Source organism: Microtus ochrogaster, unplaced genomic scaffold (assembly GCF_000317375.1).
Source record: "Microtus ochrogaster isolate Prairie Vole_2 unplaced genomic scaffold, MicOch1.0 UNK7, whole genome shotgun sequence".
Lineage (NCBI taxonomy): Eukaryota > Metazoa > Chordata > Mammalia > Rodentia > Cricetidae > Microtus > Microtus ochrogaster.
In genome coordinates, this window is record NW_004949105.1 from 9,284,420 (window position 1) to 9,304,214 (window position 19,795).

Genomic DNA, 19,795 nt, shown 5'->3' on the forward strand with positions numbered 1-19,795 from the left:
GCTCTTCAAGCTGATGAGGGAGAGGGACTTGATCGGGGGAGGGGGAGGGAAATGGGAGGTGGTGGCGGAGAGGAGGCAGAAATCCTCAATAAATAAATAAATTAAAAAAAAAAAGAAAATGTCTTAGGTGCCATTCACCCTATGATTTTCTTTTGTTTTGAGATAGTGTCTTTCACTGGTCTGGAACTCACCGAGTAGGCTAGACTGGCTGGCCAGCTTCTGCCTCCCCAGCACTCGAGTTACTGAGTTACTAGCACACAATATCATACTCAGCATGAATCTGCACTCTGAGGATGGGACTCAAGTCCTTTTACTTGCACGAAAAGCAGTTCATGAGCTTAGCCTCCTTTGACCCTCTTCACGCTCTTTGAACATACCCACTTCTGTTTCTACTGCACCATATTAGATTCTCTAATGTGGAAAGACCCTGGAGGTTGCTGTGAGGCCCTCACCTGTTGGGGACTACGGACCACCGCACTCTGAATTTCTTGTAAGCAACTCCATTTTCCTCTGCTCTGAGCAGCCTGCAGCTGCTCTGAGCATGAGACCGTGATGGCAGGGGAGTGGGTTCTGATGAGTCTGCAGCTGAAAGATCCCAAGAGGTGGGGCATGGACAGAGCCCTATATAAGCTGCCCCTGGGCACAATAAAGTGAGTATTCTTGGCTCTCTTGTATCAAGGATGACCCATATCCCCCTGTCTCTATTTGTGTGCATGTGGTTTTAAGTCTCCAGCTTAATTCCCGTCTTGTGTACCGTCCTGTAGTGCAGGCACTACACTCACCCACTGAGGGAAGGGTTTGAGGAAAACTATTAAAGTTGTGGTGCCAACCTAAGAGTCAAATAGGCAGAAGATGCTTAGCCATGTTGTCCTAAGAGCATACATTCTTGTAGATTATAGAACTCTCTGTGTCATCTAGGAGACACCAAGAGGTTTGGTAACGTGGTGCTGTTGGAACCACCATCCTGACAGCACCTCTCCTCCTTCTTATCTTGTTTGAGTTGCCTAGCTTGTATTTGGCATTAAACAAAGAATAGGATGTGCAGGCAGCACCTTACCAAAACAATGGTTTCTTCCTGAATCATCACTGCTTTCTGGAACATGGTTTTGGCACTTCTTGGGGACAGTTGAATCCTGGGAGGCAGATGTTTAATGCTTCCCGGATGCATCCTTCTCTTTCTGGGTCTCCGACCCCTTAAAGAACACAGGAATTCAATGAGTTGCCTCTCTCTATCCCTAAACAGCAGCTGCTAATCCATGGAGCCAGCCAATTCTGTAGGGCTGTTTCCAATTTCTGCACCTCTTTGCTGTTCTGGTACTGTTTGGAAAGTAAAGAAAGTTTTGAATATTTTGAACCCCAGGGTCCTCTGTGGCATTCTTAAGTCTGCTCTCCTTTCACCAAAACATTAAGCACCCACAGTTGTTTGCTTGGATAATTCGTTCTTTTCTATTTGTGTGGTAGGAAGGAGCACAATCCAACACATCAGCCTTCTGCGTCTGTCACTGTCTTTCTGATGTCAGAGGCTTAGAGTCACCACAGAGAGCCTTCATCTCCGAGGAGGCAGCGCAGATGGGTTATCTCAAAGAGGAACCATGTGAGAAAAGGCAGTGGCCCAACGTTCCAGACAGGCAAGGTGCAATTAGGAACTTGCTCATTCTCTTCCTACATCCCTAATAGGGCATCGCTGGCAAGGGGTAATTAAGACACAGCCTTGGGGTGCTGCAGTGTGACTCTCAGAAAGGGACCAGCTCCTTCTGTCAAAATCATATCCAAAAGCCTCTTTGATCCCACCTGCGGGCCACACCTGTTTCTCTCGTGTGTTCGGCAGCCCTTCTAGGCTGTACAAAGCCTCTCCACCGCCTTCGTCCCTTGTACCCAGGCACACATACACCTGCTGCCCTAGACCGTGTTCCCTGGCTTTGATCTCCAGGCCCTGTAGAAGCCATCAGCTGTGACAGGCTTTATTTTTTTAGGCCTCATTGCCCTGGAATGCAGGTCTCAAGGGCTCTGCCCCTGCAGATCTGATAATGAACGTTCCAGGAGGGGAGGCTGGCACGTTGGGATGTTCCAGAGACATTCTTTCATACTTTATGGTTCCGGGGGGCTGGCCACTGGTAATGAGTAGCTCATAGATATAAAGGTCAGAGAACATTCCAAAAGGCAGTCCCGACTACCTCCCACACCCAGCCCATCCCTGCTGGACATGTTTGCTCTTTGCAATGGTTAACTGTGTTATTCCTTCTTTGGGGGTCCTGATTCAGAAGACTCACCTACCTCTCAGCCAGCAGGTGGGGAAACTATATAAAAGTTAAGGCTCCAGGCATCTGAAGGACTGAAATACTTTAGGAGGAAAAAAAACACACACACACACACAAAAGCAGTGCAGTTAACCCTTATTTAAATCAAATCGCTTTTAACATACATGGCCACTGCTTTTTTTTATTTTATTTTTTTTTAAAGTGGGCCACCTAAAATGTGAGCGGCTTTTGCCAAAAGCCACATCTGACTCAAATAAGCAAATCTGTTGTATATAGCCTGTGCATGTAAAACAAAATCCACATGCAAGCACGCATGCTTCCAATTCCTCAGCCACAGATTCCATATCTTATTTGTGTGTATCTTTGATGTCTATTATGTTATGCCTTCTGAAGCGATTACATTGCTTTCATTTAATAATTTTTTTCAAGTTGTTTTAAGCCTCTGAATGAAAGTACCGAAAGAAAAGGGGGGGGGGGGCTGGATTTTTTGCTGCTTCGTCTCAGCTTTTCTGTGGAAGTGGTTTATGTTGATGTTCTCAGTCTAAACAATTTACAGTTTTCCAGATTAAGATCATGTGGAAGAAAGATGGATATCCTAAAGGCAGCATTGTATAAATGCTCTTACTACTCAGGAGTGATTTGGACATTTGTAAACTCTCGCTGCTGGGAGCGATGGGGGGTTTGTGAGGTAGGTAGGAGGTGAGGGTCTTTTGAGAAAGTCAGAGGAGGCAGGGAGAGGAAGCTCCCCAAATCTGACTGTCTGTGAATTCAAATGTGCCCAGGGACAAAAACAAGGAGCCAGCTCAGAGCTTTGGAGTTGCTGGGGGAAAAACAAGCTCATATAATGCTGATAGGGACGGGAGGAAAGAGCCGGCTTGCTGACAGAGCAGGCCTTCCACAGTGGGACTATTATTTCAGGTTTCTATCTCTTCCTCTTTGGTAGGAAGATATTAAAAATGAGTTTCTGGCAAAAAGTACAGAAAAACAGAGTCTCTGGAATGGTAACTGGTACAGATTCCTGGCCAATGACCTTAATTTTTAACACTTATCATTGCTGAGCGGCTCGTGGAACCTGTTCTTTGCAAGCCCTAGAAAACTCTGGGCTCTGAGTGTAAGGAGCATCCTAGAAGCCTACGCATGCACACTCCTGAATAACACTTCTCTATGTGGGAGAGCTGGGGTGGACTCTGCATACCTGCAATGACGCCATGCCCCAACTACCCTTTGCATGTCTGGAAGGTGTTTCTCGCACGCATTGATATCTCTGTTAGTATTTGTGGGTTGTAATATGTCCATGCCGCCGGCCAGAAAGCATGCTTATTTTTTTAGTTTCCCTTTACATGTTACATCTGGTGGCATGGGTTCATTTGCACATTAAATGAGCACACAAAGGTGTCTCTAATTAATTTGAAAGTAGAAGAATGAAAAAGAGTTTGATTTATTTTATTTAGTCTCCTATTAAAATGTTTCATTGACCAGGGGCTGGTTAGGTGGTTGGCTGGGGTTAACAGGGAGGAGTTAGTGACTCCCATGAGTGAAGGAGCAAAGTCAGGACATTGTGATTGTACTTTGTACATAATGTCATGAATTAGAGAAATCTAACTTGCTCTCCAGTGTGTCCCGCCCCTATGAATTATAGTATCCCATTTACCTTCATCACTGTTTGCCCAAATCACTGAACTGCCTTTGAACAGGTTACCTACCTTCACTCTCTGCCCCAACCCTTTCATCTCAGCATGCTTTTGTTATAAACAAAATCTGATTAAGTTGAGCCTTTGAAAGGAGAAAATATTCCACGCTTTCCCTGTGGCCACAGGAACAAAATGTGCTTGGCTTTGTAACTCCAGCATTCTAACACCAACCACTTCCACCCAAGGGGACCCCCCACCCCCCAGAGCCTCACCTTCTCCACATGGGCCCTCTTAGGGACTAAGGCCTCTTGTGTGACCGCTATAGTTACTTCCTTATGGAAACTGTCCTCCAACTTTGGTCTCTCTGGGTCTCAGCCTGGGAATCACAGCCATGTCCTTCTGCTTTAAGCCAGGTTCCTGCTCTGTCTTCTTAAAGGTTATCCCAGATCTGATCTTGTGTCTGTTCTGGGGTTCTTCTGTGCTGGCTCCATGCTCTGGCCTAATGTATCAGTATATAGCATGAAAGTCAAAATTTTAGCTTACAGTGGGTCATGTCTTACACTAGTAGAGATTTGATTCTTGTAACTACATTTAGCCCTGGTCTGACCCGTAGGAAGCAGTCAGAATATATTTGCACAAGAAGGTGCTGTGTAAACCAGCAGTAGTGGCACAGGCTTTTTATCTTCCAGCATTCGGGAGGCAGAGGCAGGTGGATCTCTGTGAGTTCTAGGCCAGCCTGCTCTACAAGAGCTGGTTCCAGGACAGGCTCCAAAGCTACAGAGAAACCCTGTCTTGAAAAAAAATTCTCCATAGATATGGGTATTATCTTTTCTAGAGTAAGGTGTTCGAAGAGTTGAATGCACATTGTATCAGCTTTTGCCTTTTCTTTTCAAAGAAGTGATTGGGGAAAATGAAACCATTTTTGAACCCACATCGGCGTATTGCTATGATCTTGGTATATCCTGATGCCTGTCTCTTCTGAGAGAACACCAGGATAACTGGGAGACTTGCCGGGGTGACGAGAAGCCTTGGGGGAGAGTCTCATTCTTTAACTAACTGAGCAGGCTCTACACGTGACCCCAGGGTGGGTAGTTGTCTATATTTAGTGGCAGTGCTGTGGTCTGAATGGAAAAATGCCCCCATAGACTCACATGTTTGAACACTTGGTCCCTAGTTGGTGGTACCGTCTGGGGGAGGTGATGGGATGTTTAGAACCCTTCTAGAGAGAGTGCAGCATGGAAGATGGCTCACAGGGTGTACAAGCTGGCCTCAGGCCCTTGGCTTTCACCACTTTAGGAGGCTTCTCTCAGGGTTCTCTTGCCCCCCAGTCCCGCTTGATGCCCTTTATATCACAATGGGCTCCCTGGCTCTCTAAAGCCCAAAGCCAAAACACAAACAAACAAACAAAACCTTTTCTGTAAGTTCCTTTTAGACTTAGTATTTTGTCACCATTGCAGACAATTAATATGGACTGTTAGCGGTTTAGGGTCTGGATCTTGAACATCTGTGTTTAAAACCCTCTTTCTGTTGCTTTTGAGTTCTGAGCACATAACATTTAGTGCCTGCATGTCTTTATTTTTAGGACTATTAATGGTATCTGAAATATAGGATTCCATAAGACCTGAAGGTTTAGATGCCCGATGCCAAGCAGACACTTAGCTGATGACAGCTGCCTATCATCGTTCCCCAGTCTACCACCTTCTAGTCATTTTCTCTCCTTTCAGTATAGCTCTGGGTTTGTGGACAAGTATGTCCCATGTGTTAGTATTCAGGCATCGGTACTGGCCTGACCTTGAGGTATCCGTCCTCAGCTGTAGCCACTGAGAGCACCTCCTGTGCACATTCACTACGTTCCCTTTTAAAAGGGCCCAACTCACTTCCCATCTCTCGCTCTCTTTCTGTCTCTGTCCATCTGTCTCTCTCTTTCCTGCTACTCCTATCCCCAGAGGCCAGTCTCCCCTCTCCCCTCCTGCCTTTTCCCATTCATTTTCCCTCAAAAAAAAAAAAAATCCCCTCCACCATGGCGTCTTTCTCTCTCATGCCGCTTTTTCTAAATTACGACACCATGTGCTGCTTTGGGAAGTGGGACGCTTTGCCCTCACCTTGCCCTCTAATGGTCTACACGTCACCAGTCCTACACTGCATCCTTGAGACCCTTTGCAATGTGATTTCATCATGTGAACTTTGCAGATGATGGGTAAAGAGTCAGAATCAATGGGAAAAGGCTGAACTTTGTGGAGAATTTCAGCTGTCCACCTGGTCAAGAGAAGAAACACCTCCGGCATGAATGAGGCTCACCTCCTTGTGTGTAGTTAGAGGGCTTTTCCAGAAAGGATGGCCAGAAGGCCTCCTTGAATGTAGATGGCATCATCCCCAGTGGTAGGGTCCCAGGTAGAGTAAATAGGAACAACAAGGCATGAGCATCAGAATTCCCTTCCTCACTTCCTGCTCTGCCAAGGTACAAACACTGTTACACTCCTGCTGGCCAGAGCCGGCTGCCTTTCCTGCCTTGGTAAACTGAATCCCCTCAAATTATCATGAGCCTAAACATCCTTCCTATTTGTCGTTATCGTTCATAGAGCAAAGAAGAGCAGATAATGTATATATGTGACTTCTTTATTTATTTGGCGTTCATTTAAATATGAATTCCTATTTTCTCAGGAGCAAAGGCAGTGTTTACAGACTCAAAGGAAAAGAAAGTGGAAGAGGTTTTTGGTTTTAACCTGCAGATATATATCCTCCTGGAGAACTGTGACAAAGTCTGTCGGGGAAGATAGATGTAAAATTCACGCTCTGGTTTCTGATGGGCCTAATAGGACTAAACAGTTCTCACATGTAATAGTCCCACAAGGTACTTTGGAGCTGTGTTTTCAGTACGCTAGAGCATTCCCCATGGAGATCTTCACACATGGATGGAAGAGATAAATGAGAACCAAGTACATCAGGTTTCCTTAGAACAGATTTTCACCGTCGTGAAGATCCAGAAAACCGAGAGGCGTTAGGTTTTGACTGTGAAAAGTTCATATTTACATTAAGAAAGAGGCTGAATGTGGTGGGGCATGCCTGGATCCTAGCCCTTGGTAGGCTGAGGCAGGGTGGTCTCTATGAGCCTGAGGCCAGCTTGGGTTATGAAAAGTCAAAGTTTACAAAAACCCAAACATAAGAAAGTGTGGAAAAGAAAATACCTCTAATTGCAAGAAGGTAAATATCATAGAGATTGTCCTGTACATAATTTCTAGAATATTTTGCAGATGGTTCAAAAGTGATGCCACATAAATGATAAGTTTTGATTTCATCTTAGGATAGCCATAGGCAGTGCAATACTCTCCCAGAGACACATGGTGATGGGGCGGGGGAGTGGGGGCAGCTGAACTTGAGACTACAGCATGCTGGGAGGCTAACTGAGCAATTCAATGCACTAGCTATATAACATGCATTATTGGCATAATACATTTTTGTTCTTAAAGATGAAATGTATGTATTTTATGTATTATGTATGAGTTTTATGTATGGTAGAACCATTGACATCAATACTATAATAGAATGGACAACATAGCTTTAAGTAAGAGAAAACAAGAAAAGATTTCAGGTTATAAAAAATCAAACCAAATTGTTTAAAAATAACTTTTTCTTAATGGATCCGTTAGACATTAGGTGATGAAGGAGGACAAGAATGTAGGCAAGAAGAGCCCATGAGTCACAAGAGAGCAAAGCCAATTGTTTTACTAGTTTCTGTCAGAGCTTTTAAAAAAAAAATGCCATTGACCCCTAGATTGTTTGTTAGTGTGATAGGAATTAGACATGATCCACACTGGATTTGCTGCATTTTCTGCCTGCTCTGCACTTCTTAGGACACAAACCCATCACAATCCAAGGGTAGGGAGGGGAGAATCACTGACTTGTATGATAAGTGTGATATACAAGTAATTGATATACTTTCATATATGAGATATAGGAGGTTTGAAAAGAAGTGGTTTCTCCTCATGGGTAATCTCACATGTCTCATTAAGCAGTGAATTCTGACATGTGATAGTTTAGCAAAAGACAATAGATTAATTAATTATTAGTTTGCAGTTTCCCCTAAAAGCAAGAAAGACACGGCAGCAGGGTATCCTAAGGCCTCCCTGAGCATGCATCATGGTATGGCTAGAAGCCAGTGACCCAGGGGGACGGGGGTTTATAGGAAATCTACTTCATAAAGGCATGAGAAGAGCATCTGAGGCTGTGTCTTAGAAACGTTTTATTGTAAGATCAATGGAAGCCAGGAATGAGTTCAAGGAGGGTAGAGTTGTAAGTAGGTCAAGATGCAAGGCAGGGAGGCTTAACGATGTGGAGGCTGCAATTGCCCATCAGCTTGGGATGGATGGAACTGGCCATAGGGATGGCGAGGGGTAAACTGGACCTGATTGCTCTTTACTGCTCAAATGATAGAGTGAATGTTGTCATTGTGCATGAGATGGAGAGGTTGACCAGAGATGCAGAGACTGTGGTGGGTTCCTGGCCAGAGGGATAGGGTTGGGGAATACCCAGAGGCATAGATAAGAAGTGTCCAATGTCTTAGACCCTCAGATCTGGTAAGAGTAATGAATTTGTCTTAGAAAGCAGAATGGAGAGAGAGAAAAAGGGGGTTGGCCAAGAACCGTGTCTTGATTTCTAAGGTCTGGTTTGAAGAAAGTAAGGTAAGCTGGTAGTGGAAATCATGAAAGAAAGATCTGGGGAAAATGAGGTTAGCCAGGAATGGACTAGCTCAGAATCCAAAGGCGTGTCTCACAAATGATGGGAAGGTTAACTTTAAAACCTCAAAAAGACCGATTAGTGACATAGATTAGTGACACAGGGCCACTGGTCATTCAAAGGAAACTACATCATGTCACAGACCAGCACCTATAGATTCCATCTAACCTAAGTCCTTACCCCCACTCTGGTTGGGATTTTCTCAAAGGCTGAGTGAAGATGAAAGCAGCCAAAGTTACTGGTTCTGTACAGAGCTCCAAGTTCCGCATGGCGTGGATGCTGAGTTAAGAGGAAATGGCGGCGTCAAGAAATGTTTCTTCTTACAAAGGGTGCACCTGAAACAGATGTTTCCCACAGAACGAGGGAGGCTGTGCTGTGGCTTTTAACGAGGCTGTTGTTTCCAAGCCTTTAATTATGAATCTAAGAGTGACATGTTTAGTGTTTTCTTGGGAGCGGGCAGAAATGCATTATCTTAGGTAGGTAGTTTGAATCAAAATCCACATCACAATTTATAGCTAAAGTCTAATGTTCTCTTATGGGTAATAACTGTTGGGCATAAATACAAGGTGGCTAGAAGGCAGCATTAGCAAATGGGGCTTGGTAATGAAAATTTAAGTAGGCTAAGTGTAACTTAGGCGGGCTGATTATTATTTTTTACTTAGACTCTAAAGCTTACTAATTAGCATATAATACTGAATCATCAGCTCACCCATCTAGGGATGTGGGCAGACCTCAGGATCAGGCTTCAGAGTCTGATATTGTTCATGAGTTAACTGCTACTTTTGTTTTGTGTGCCTCAGTTTCCCTCGTGTATAAAGCGAAGGAAACAGTACAATCTAAGCTGCAGGAGCCTTGTTATAATTAGATTTCATCACCAAGAATACTTGGCATATACAAGTACATTGTAAGTAGTGGGATTATCTCTCTGTTGTTATTCTGTGAGTGGTATGTTTTCTTAAATCTTTGCTAATTTTTCTTAAATAGATACTCTGGGCTGCAATTTCTAAGAGCCAAGGCGGGATCAGAAATGGCTCAGCAAGCTAAAGTACTCAGTTTCTAGGTATTAAATAACCTGGAACCCAAGATGGTCCATAGTTGTCCTCCAGTTCAACACTTACATCCTGACACAAACATCCACACACAATGACAAATTGTAGTAATAGGAGCAGCGGGGCTGCGTCCCTGGCACCCCGGCAGCCTGGCTAGCTTATGCCCCGAAATAAGAACACACAAATTGTATTCATTTAAACACTGCTTGGCCCTTTAGCTCTAGCCCTTACTGGCTAATTCTGATATCCCGATCAACCCATCTCTAATAATCTGTGAGCACCGGTCTTACCGGGAAGATTCTAGCCTACGTCCATCCTGGGTCGGAGCTTCATCGCGTGTGTCTGCCTGGGAGCCGGAAGCATGGCGTCTCTGCTCCAGAGTGCAGAGCTGTCGAGTCTGAGCTCACTTCCTCTTCCTCCCAGCATTCTGTCTGTTTACTCCACCCACCTATGTTCTAAGCTATGAGCCCAAGCAGTTTATTACTTAACCAATGAAATCAACAGATTGATATATGACACTCCCACATCAACAAATAAGTAAATTGTGAGAAAAGAGTGAAACCATCACACTTTGTGAACTTAAAAATAAATATATAAAGTATATATACACACATATATACATATATACACACACACACACAGTCCATGTAGCCCTGGCTGACCTGTCAATCTTTCTGTGGCCACAGGTGGTGTGGGAGGTCCTTCTATCTATGTGTTGCTTTTATTGGTTAATGAATAAAAAACTCCTTTGAGCCTATAGCAGAGCAGAGAGGGGCAGAGCAGGGCTAAGTGGGGAGGACTGGACTGAATGCTGGGAGAAAGAAGGGTGGAGTCAGGAAGAAGCCATGTAGCCCCCCCCCCCAATGCCAGAGACAGACGCTGGTTGGAATCTTGCCAGTAAGCCACACAGAGATTACTAGAAATGGGTTAAATTAAGATGTAAGAGTTAGCCAATAAGAATTTAGAGCTAACGGGCCCAGCAGTGTTTTAAACAACACAGTTTCTGTGTGGTTATGTTGGTTCTGGGAGGCTGGGACGAACAAGCAGCCTCCTCCTACAAACAGGTACCCCAATGTTGATAAGTTTTCTGCTTCAGCCTCCTGAGTTCTGGGATTCCAAGTGTGTACCATCAGATCTGGCTTCATTTGTATGAGTTTGTTTTTTTTTTTTTTTGCAATTCATCTTTTTAAATTAAAAGGAGAGTTAAATTGATTTCCACGTATAAGAGAGTACTGCCGCCAGACTCGTCCTTCATATGTGTGGGCAGACATTGTCTCCACACTACTTCTGCAGTGGTGCTATTGGCTCTCGAAGGGACCCATCTCCTAGTGCCATTGGGACTCCTCCAGGGCCTGAACCTGAGCTCAGAGCAGGAACCCCTTGCAGTGCCTCTGTCTCGGGGGCTTACTTTCATTTTGATTCATCTGGACCACATCATACCATTTATTAGCATGATTTCTACTGACTGGATTCTGATCAATAGTAAGGTCACATAGTTTTAGTATATAGTTAGTAATATTGCCTGGTGCCATTATCTAAACAGATTTATCAGCTGGATAATAAAAACAGGTTTCCAATTTAATTCTGTTTCTTAGTTTATCTGTCAATAGATGTCCATGTACCCGTATCCATTGCCCATTTATTTTCTTTTTAGATGGTTTTCTTGTTTTTATTGTTACTCTGTTTGGAACAGGATATAGTTTTATTGGCCTTTTTTAATGGTATAAATGCTTTTTAAACAGTAAGCCTATCACTTCAAACCTTACAGATACTAATTGGAAATGTAGCCTCTCGTTTACTTCACATACCCCCCCCCCCAAAAAAAAATAAATACTGGTATTTGGCTCTTTAAAATTGATTTCAAAGATTCTATGTCTGCTATTATGATGTCTGAAGAGGTGAAGAGCGTGGTAGAGTTTGCTTCCAAACAACTTGTCTTCCCTTGATTTCAATGCTCTATTTTAGATAGCTTTGGAAGTGTTAGGAGAAAGAGAGGATGTCCTGTGTTAGTTTTCTTTTTTTTCAAAGAGCATTTAGTGCCCCTAGGTTGTGAAGGTTCTCTGGATCACTGTCACAGAGCAGGAGACAGAATTCTCAAGTTCAGAATTACTCTTCAAGACTGGCCCTGAGCGGAGCTACTAGGGACTCTGTAAAATAGGAACAGTTTGGCAGAACTTTATGTTATGGCCTTTTGAACCAAGACCAGAAGAACTTCTTAGAATGAAGCAAGGAGATGTGTTCATCAACCCTGACTTCCCTGATGTTTGGAGGACATGGTCTGATCCTGACTAGGGAGTCATGCTTTCATCAAATAAGTTTACAAGAAAAAAATGACAGAGTATGATTTTTTTCTAAGATTTTTTTCCATGGAATTCATAAAAGAAAGACCCTCTAAATGAGGGGTTCTTAGATCAAAAAAGAAATTCAATTACTTCTTCAAGCTCTAATGAGAGTACTTTTCTGTAATTTAAAAAATACTTTGGGTGAATGTTCTTTTTTGCTTCATTGCCGAAGTAAGACCAGATAGTGGGGGGCAGCCCAGGGTCCGAACAGGCATTGCTTTGTTCCATTTTCCGCCCCTCGATAATTCCAGGTTAACCATTTCTGTCACAGTTTCCCCCACTAACACCGTTCCACGGCCAGGTTGTGCCAGCCCTGAACTCTGTATTTACATCGCTTCACCTTTTGCCAAGCCAACAGACATCAAAATGTCTACATAACTGCTTGTCTCTCTCTACTGTCCTGAGCAACTGCATCGTGAGCTGAGACAGGCTTGGGAGCACACTTGAAAGAAACTCAGGGCTATGTGTGACCAAAACCTGCAACATGTATACATGGAAACGCAGAGAAGGTTTTGCCAGACTCTGCTAATATCATTTATAGTTAACAATAGGCTGACTCTGTTATAATCGTGCTTCATGAGCCAACAACGATTTTAATGAAGAAAGTGCATGATGCAAAACTAGTAATATGAATATTAAAGATACTTTTTATTTTATAAATATCATTAAAGGCTAATATGAATGTAATGTCCACTCCAGTAGGACATATTAAAGGCTAATATGAATGTAACGTCCACATACAGTCATATCTCACAAGACAACTGTACAATAGTAGAGGAAGCTTCAGTGTGTGTGGTGCAAGCAAATTAGAACCAAAATGTATTTCATATTTTTGTTTGTGAGAGAGAAAAGATTTAATCTTAGCACAGCTGGAACTATGTGCAATATAGTTTCTACTTTGCGGAGGACACATTTTAGAAGAAAATATTGTATAAAACTGACATTTTAAACTTGACCCTGTTTTGACAAATCTGAATAGTTTTTATATTATGGTTTTTGTAGCCTATCTTTTTTTTAACTTTTAATTTTATAATTACATGTGTCGATGTATGTGTCTTTGCACGTGAGTACAGGAGCCCTCCGAGGCCAGAGGCCTTAGATCCCATGGAGCTGGAATTGTAGGTGTTTGTGAGCTGCCTGATGTAGGGACTGGGAATCCAAGGCAGGCAGGGCCTCCACAAGGACAGTATGTGCTCCTAACCCACTAAGCCGTCTCTTCAGCCCTGCCTATCGTTTCTTTAAAACAAAACTCAAGCAAGTAGCATTTAGTAGTAACATCTATCTGTGAAGATTTTCAATAGTGCCGGAGAGCTTCAAAGAGAAATTCTTGCCGGACAGCAGTGAAATAGGGCAGGCTGATTTAGTGTGAGATTCCAGAACCGTGGGGTCACGTCACCAATGCTAAAAGCCCTTAATTTACATTTTCATGAAAAAATATAGAGCAGAATATTGTTGAAGCAGCAAGACTGTTTCATTATAGGAAGTTATTATTTTGATCACGCCGTTGGTTTCTGAAGTCTCTTGGCAACAATACAAAAATAGCTTTCCCTTGCTAACAAAGAACAATCTGGAAAAACAAATTAGAAATGTGTTAAGGACAAAATAAACAGACACTCTATTTTTTAAACTTGGGGGCCTCTGAATTTCATAGACTTCTGGAATCTGGGGCGCTCCACCCAACTGCTCCACAGTTTATTACCCTGTTTTAGATTTGCCATGAGAGGAATAATTTTCCAATGCTTGGAACAATGTGGGTTCACATTTTTTTCCAGAAGGACAAAAAAAAAGTTCTATCTTACATATTAAATTCCAAATAGAGAAACAGTGTCTGTATCACTCGTCCTATTTTATGATGGAATTTGAGAAGTCAGAGAAAAATCACAAAAATGAAAATGGCCTATCTCAGCGTAGTTGGAGCCTACATCTGGTGAAGGGATTTTTGAAATGAGTGTGGAAAAGTCGATTCACAGAGCCGAGCCCCATGTTGTGAAATCTTACTTACAGCATTCACTGGGTTGGTCACCTGGGACTTCCTGAAATAACTCCTGTCTAGCTCTCGCTGTTACATATTATACACACATTGCTGGCTGCTAAAGAGAGCTCGGTTTAGCCTTGGCCGAGACACAGCTCTGCTAATGCTCTCTGAGTCTCACGGCTCTTCTAGGTGATTAGAAATCTCATACCGGCTGCATTGTTTGCTACCAACACACCTGTTTATGTGAAGAGGGGCATTAAAATGTATGAAATTGTAATATTTTCAGATGCCTATAAAAGATGATACCCCCCACACCCCATACACATAATACAAGGCAAAGCGAGACTCCCGTGTGCTTTCCTATGATCTATAAGACAAGGAGTGGAAAAAAAACATCGGAGCTGTTCGGGATTTGTATAAAGCAATTTTCCCAACTGGAATTTCATCATCGTGTCAGATAGCATGAGCGAGGCTGGCTGTATCTTGTCGTCTCAGATTGAAGGCTTGATACTGGACTGTAATGAAGAAAGTACAGTGCAGGGAGGCATAAATTCACCCCTGAGCTGGCGATGGCCTTGCAGCAAGATGCCCAGCCCGTGCAGGTGTTTGCTGAGGAAGCAGGTCTAGGAAGAGTACTGCCTGCAGATTCTAGACAGTCCTTATCGCCTTTGCTCAGCTGTGACCCAGACCTGCTCCTTTCATTTTAGTGGTCATGTCCCTGTCCAGGGATGACACGCTCGCAGGAATGTCAGCCATGTCAGCCTAGAAAGCTGTGTTTGTTCTGGCTTGATTTCTCTTTTCCTGACGTCTGCTTTTCTCTTCATCCCGGGACTGTTCCTGAGCCTCGCCTCTCCCGGCGGGCCCGCTGTTCTCTGTTGCTGACTTTACCTCCTCTTGTCTATGTCTGCTTCCTGCTTCCTTTCAGCTGTTGTGTTGGCTGAGGGAGAAGGCCGCCTCCTGGTCCTCTTAGGCAGGCCTGGCTTCTGGGACCCACAGGTTATGTTGGAGTCTCAGTGGCAATCGCCCAACCTTTTCAGACAAGCTTGGGTTTCTGATGTACTGGACAGGTGGCTGAGTTGACAAAGAGCCAGTGAAGGCAGGAAAATGTAAGAGAGGTTTTCCTTTTGTCTTTGGAGAGGCAGTTTGAACCAGTACTATGGAGGTAAGAACCGAAGTATTGGAGAAGTACAGTCCCTCCCTGGGCTCTCAGGAGTCCAGCCCACTCCCTGATGCTAAGGTTAGGTGGTCTCACGGATGGTAACTGTGGATGTGTTTTGTATGTGTATGTGTAGGTGTGTGCATGGGTTTTGTATGTAGATATGTAAATATATGTGGAGGCTTGTGTGTGTGAGCATTCTATAGAGGTTTGTGTATAGCACTTTCAAAGACTGTACTTCCTCCCTCCAGCTGCCCAGACCCTAATAATCACATAGAAACTGTATTAATTACAACAATGTTTGGCCAATGGTTCAGGTGTATTCCTAGATAACTTGTACATATTAAATTAACCCATTTTTATTAATCTGTGTTTTGCTACAAGGCTGTGGCTTACTGGTATTGTTCTGGCATCTTTCTCCTCCAAAGACTACACAGCATCTTCTCAACGATGCCTATACTCTCTCTATCTCTGTTTGGATTTCCCACCTGGCTTTACTCTGCTAAGCCAATGGCCGAAACAACTTTATTCATCAACCTATAAAAGCAACACATATACAGAAGGATATCCCACATCATCTCCTCTTTTCTGTCTAATTAAAAAAGAGGTTTTAAATTTAACATAGTAGAATTATGTATACCAAAGAATTATCACACAAGAATTATAGCTACAATTAATCTATTTACATTTGGAAAACTAAGGAAAATACTCAATCATCTATCCTATCTTTGTGAGTCTAAAGTTTCATATCTCATTTATCTTTAATCATAACTAAGGACAACTATAATTGTAACTATCTAGTCTTCAACTCCATCAAAGAGCCCAGAAGAGTACAATATTATCTAAGTAAAAAAGAAGTACATTGTAAGCAACATTCCATGTTCTTGAACTGACAGAGACATCTTGTTACCTGGACAGTTACCCAAGGTTCTTTTTTAATGTTGGGACATTCATCTTCAGCCTACAGGCCCAGAGTATCTGGTAGACTTTTCAGTGAAGCAGGAAACTTGAAGATCTATTCTGCTTCGTAGTGGCAAAGTTCATCAGTTGCTTTCTTCTGTGTCTTGCAGAATGTGGCAGCTTCTACCATGAAGCAAGAACCCTGAAGGATCATTCTGTCTTTTGGAAAGTACAGCAGTTACTTTTTTTTGTGGGTCCTGCATGTTCAGTTTACATAGCATACCATCAAGCAGTCCAGGCAAGAGCAGTTTCTTGCCCAAATAGCTAGCCTTGTCACACTGAAGGAAAATTCCATAATGAATTTCTTCAGTGCCCATCCAACTCTATGAAGTAGTTGATGCTGCCAGAAGCAGACATACCTCATTGTCAAGGAAAATCTAAGTTCTTAAAACCTTCTAAATGCCATATTCTGTAGGTCTTTGAAGATTGTCTATCTAGCTGAAATATATTTCTGTATATCTAGAAATCTAACTATCATGACTAAAAGTTTGATTATTATAGATGATTATATTTTAAATTCTATATTAAATTTTAAATGAGCTATATAAACATAACACCTTAACAATAGTAGAAATATATATGTACATATACATTATATATGTGTATATATAAATAGATAGTATAAGAAAATTGACCTTAAATTTGTTTCAGTAGACAAAGATCCATTCCAATGTAAAGTATTTATCTCTATATCTTATCACCCCCCCTTTAAAAAGAAAGAGATTGATGGTAACCATTAACCATTTATGATCAACTCCTTTTAATGGAAAACAAACATTTATAAACAATCATTTTTGGGAATTTGGGCATAGTTTTCTCTGAACTTCTTTCTGCTGTTTGTTGAGCAAAGTAATTTTAGGGTTCACAGAGATCTTTTGGGAGGTCTTATTTCATCAAACTACATTAGCCTGGAAAAAATCCACAGGTTCCCATCCTCTGGGGAAACAAAAGCAGAACCTTCTTTCCAAAGTAACATATCCTTAGACTCAAATTTTGTAGTCAGATACCTTTAAAGTATCTATGTTAGCTTAGCTTAGCAGCCTCCAGAATCAAATGTCCCTCTGTAGTCAAAAAATTCAAAGAAAATACAATAATATACAGAATCCAGACTCTTCATGTATTTCATTTTTTTCATGGCCCACTATGACTTTTTATTATGCTTTTCCTTTAAGGACATCAGTTTAATATCCTTAAGTTACTTTTTTTATGTATGACTCTGTTTATCTGTTATCCTCTCTGCTTTAAGCCCGTGTACTTTTATCAAACTTTCTCTGCCTATTTAGAGGCCATTTTTGTCTGAAGATATATATGTGGTTGCATATGTTTGAGGCGAAGACTAGAACCTTGGCTTTGTTCCCTCTAGTCTATTTTTTCCTCATCTGAAAACAATTAAAAATGTAGAAAACGTCAGATAATATGACAGCGAGTCACAATCTCATGGCTAACATTTAATACTGATGTAATGTAATATTTATCATCCTTCTATCTAGCCTTTAAAATCTTCACAAAAATAGGCTTATTAATTAAGGAGAGGAAGAAATCCTCAATTCTCTTACCAAAGAGCAGATAAGAGTGTGAGCTTTTTAAGTATGAACAGTTGTCTGTATCTTCCTTTGTCATCTTCGTCTCATCTAGCCACCTCTGGTCAAGTAATGGGGTCTACTAGCTGTCTGTTTCTTTCAGTTTTTTCTGTTCTCACTCTCTGTTGGTTTCAGTGTTATGCCTTTCTTTCCATTCAGAAACTAAAAGATAGCTTGTTTGGCTCCTTGCAGAAGACCTCTGATTTAATACGCATCGTATATTCCACATGCAAGGTAATACGGTTTGCAGGCATTCTTGAGGCACATACTATGGCTATGCTTACTCTTGAGTCATATATTATGGGCTAGCCTCATACTTGTTTTTATCTTCCATCATGCATACTAAGATGAACACATTTATACTTGGTTAAGTAAAGGTAAGCTTCATTTAATGAGATTGCCTATGAATGTTTCATGTTATGTCTAGATTCCCCTCTTGAAACATTCCTTCATGACTTTGACAGTTACAGGTGATAGCCAATCATCGTCTTCACATAGTCTCCTGGTGCACTACTTAGTGTTTCTCTAGACTTTCAAACACACACTATTGGGGGTCAGGTGCACTTTCCATTGTCCTAAATTTTGACACCTGGTCATCTAAAGCAGCTACAGAAACATGTTCTAGCCAGCCTGTCTAGGGGGTTCTTCCTACTAAAATCCTTCTTAGTAGTCAGTATAACTTTTACAGGAATGACTGAAATCTATTATCATATTTCAACAAATGAGAGTCAGAGAATAAGTCAATATGCAGGTCATGTAAGAGTTTATGAATAAAATTATGATGAGACCATAAGAGACCTTATGATATAGTTTTACCAAGGGCTAGTCAACACAGTGCCCACAAAGTTACTATTTTACTGCTTTGGACAGCTTTAGATTTATAAAGACACATTCATTATCCAAATGTTACACACTAGAAGTAGTGGCAGTAGGTATATCCCATTTTCTAAAGTATTTGGAAAATGGATTTTTATAAAAGTCCATATTCAAACGTTTTCTCCCAAGTCAACTGCATGACTTTACAGAGAAGAGAAAAGCTGGAAGTTGGACTGACTCATCCTATAACTGACAAGGGGAACTTCAAGGTAAGAGCTCTTACAACAAATGAGCCCATCTCCGAGTCTACAGGCTCCCACATGACTCAGGGCTTTACCTCTCCTGCATGTTCTGCTTCCTCTGCATCCAACTGGTGACTTCCACCTCGTTCTTCCCAGAGCTCTCCCCATCCCGAAGACCTGCCTAGCTTTTTATTAAACCAATCAAAATGATATATCTTTCCATAGTGTAATCAAATACTTTGCAACAAATAAGTCTCTCCTAAGTAAGTCAAGAGGGGAGCATTTAAAACTCAGAACATCTCGAGGTGCCAATAAATAAAATCACTCTGAGTTCCAGGAAACAACTCCCCCCCCCACCACCCCAACTTCTCCCTCCTCTTCTCTTTCTCTCAGATCCTACATGAAAGTCCTGCTTGCAGACTGAGCCAAGCAAGGAAGGAGTTTAGACGTAAAACAGAATAGTGCTGTTTAAGTATAAACTTAATCTATGAGGAAAACTGTATTTGCAGTGTGATAGGGAGCATGAGACATGAGCATCATGGGATTTCGGGTGGCATGAGGTGTTTGCTTCAATTTTATATGGCTGATAAACTGTATTGATAAGCTTATTCTCCCCTAGATGAAATATCGTGCTTTGCTTGGACTTGAGAACAGCTGACTGCTTACATTCAGAGGCAATGTGATGTAAAAGGAAGTTATTTTGTGAGATTTAGTGGAATAGGCTATGGTAAACCCAAGAGATACAAATTGCCAGGCCATAGGTGGACAGGCAGAGTCACCAGACTTCTTAATACCTCATGAGCGCCTGTGCTTCCTGTGCTGTGACATACTTGAATCGTTAAGGGAGCACATATCTATAGTACTCTTCACAATCATAAATCAAATTCTCAAAGAGAATTTGGAAAATCCCTCATATTTGAAGGTATCTCATGTTCATATGACACAATGTCTCCCTCAGAACTGTGAGTTTAACTAATAATGGTGATTACTCATCTAAGGGCCAGTACCTTTACCACAGCCAGTCCTTGTTCATTGCTACAGAGCTACTACAG